This window comes from Rhincodon typus, chromosome 10 (genome assembly GCF_021869965.1).
Source record: "Rhincodon typus isolate 14 chromosome 10, sRhiTyp1.1, whole genome shotgun sequence".
NCBI lineage: Eukaryota > Metazoa > Chordata > Chondrichthyes > Orectolobiformes > Rhincodontidae > Rhincodon > Rhincodon typus.
In genome coordinates this window covers 72,670,672-72,673,026 of record NC_063341.1, presented here as the reverse complement: position 1 = coordinate 72,673,026, position 2,355 = coordinate 72,670,672, and positions in this window count along the sequence as shown.

The following is a 2,355-nucleotide window of genomic DNA, read 5'->3' as shown; positions in this document are numbered from 1 at the left end:
TGAAACGACTCTTTGCATTTGACTCTCTTTAGACCCTTCATGATGTTGAAGGAGACAATTGCATCTTTCAAGACACAGATTTACAGATTGTTATTGGTGAGAGTGTAGAGATAAGACTGAGAAATAGATTGCTGTGTGGAATTGGCAGAGTTAATAGACCCAAAATGATTACATAACATGCTCCTGTTTCTAAACTCCAAAGACTTGCATAGTGCCCAAGTACATTGAAATTTTGCAACATTTAAGAGGGGAATAAAGACATGCAAGAAAAAGTGCACGGGGTCAGATCAGAAAATGTGATGCGAATAGTTTGACCATCAGTGACAAATGAACTAGTGATGATCAGAAACAGAAAGTACTGGAGAAACTCAGCAGGTCTGCCAGCATCCGTAGAAAGAAAGCAGAATTAATATTTCGAGTCCAGTGACTCTTCATCAGAACTGGTTGAGATGATGCACTCAGTGGTGTTGAAGAGTCCCCAAGCTTGAAATGTTAACTCTGCCTTATTCCCACAGATGCTGCCAGACCTGCAGAGTTTTTCCAGCAATTTCTGTTTTTGTTTCAGATTTCCAGTATCCACAGTTCTTTGTTTTATTTTAGGTAATTCTGTTTGTTGGTCCTCATTATAAGGAAGGTGCCTGCCATCCATTGACTCCATTTATACTTCTCACTGCCTCGGGAAGGCAGTCAACATAATCAAAGACCCCTCCCACCCTGGTTATAATCTTTTCCACTCTCTTCCATCAGCCAGGAGATACAAAAGCTTAAACACATGTGCCAACAAATTCAGGAACAACTTCTTCCCTGCTGTTATTAGACTTCTGAATGAACCTCTCAAATTTAATGTTGATCTTGCTCTTTGTACACCTTCTCTGCAGCCATAACATTGTATTCCTCGCTCTGTTCTGTTACCCTGATGCACTTTGTACAGTATGACCTTCCTGTACTGCACGCAAAACAAAACTTTTCACCGTACCTGGGTACATGTGACAATAATAAATCAAATCAAGTCAAAACTGTTTCTCAGGCTGCAGCAATAAATACACTTCAAAAATTATTTCATTGGCTGTCAACAGCTTTGGGATATCCTTGAGTCATAAAGCAGACAACATAAACAAAATTATTTTATTTTTTTCATAGATCTGATGTGAAGTTTGAACATGTCTGACACTTGAAGGTTTCATTGCTTTAGATGATTAATTCAAAATTAGATTTAAAATTTATTTTATGAGTGACAGATTTGCCATGGAACATGGTGTGATGGCAGCCACAAGTGAGATGACGTGACACAATATCCCACAGAGAGTCTCATGAATTACTGCCCTTGGCATCTACAGTGCAATTCACTGACAGCTTCCTGTATATTCACATAACAATCCCAGGGGCACTACATATGCCATTTTTTTAAAAATAGAGGTGAGGAATCACCAGCCACCTGTCTGTTTCGTACTGAAGCTTCATGTTTTGACTGTCACAAACTCCTCAGAACATTGCTCCATGACATGGCTGCTCTTATTCGGCTCAACATATGAAGCAAGTTTCGACAGACTTTTAAAAATTCTTTCACAGGATTAGGTGTCACTGGCAAGATCAGCAAAGAAACATGAAAAATAGAAGTAGGGCGAGACCACTCGGCCCTTTGAGTCTACTTAGACATTCAATATGATCATCCAACTCAGAACTCTCTTTCTGCTTTCTCCCCATATCTTCTGATCATTTGATCCCACGAACTACATCTAACTCCTTCTTGAAAACTTTTAAATGTATTGGGCTCAACTGCTTTTTGTGGCAGAGAATTCCAGAGGCTCATCACTCTTGAGGCATTATTTCCCATCCCTGAATAAGATGGTAGAGCTGCCTACTGTGCCGTTATGGTCCCTGCAGGGATTAAACAATCCCATTGGACTATTTTCAATGCAGCTGCGTGCCTTGCTAAGTCATTTCAGAGAAGAATTATTTGTCTACATTGTCCATGGAAAACTACATTGCTGTTGGTCTGGAGTTATATGTCATTCAGATCAGGTAAGGATCAAGTCAATTTCCAATGGATGCTGATGAGCAGGATTGATTTGAGAATAATATGAATTCCTCATGTTAATCGTTGCTAGTACCTCCTTTAAACTCAGTTACATAAACAATTCTGAACTAAGATCTTTGCTGCATCTTTACCATGGACGTCCAGTCCCTCTACACCTGCATTCCCCATGCAGATGGCCTTAAGGCCCTCCGCTTCTTCCTGTCCCGCAGGCCCGACCAGTCCCCCTCCACTGACACCCTCATCCGCTTAGCCGAACTCGTCCTCACCCTCAACAACTTCTCTTTCAATTCCTCCCACTTCCTACAGACAAAGGGGGT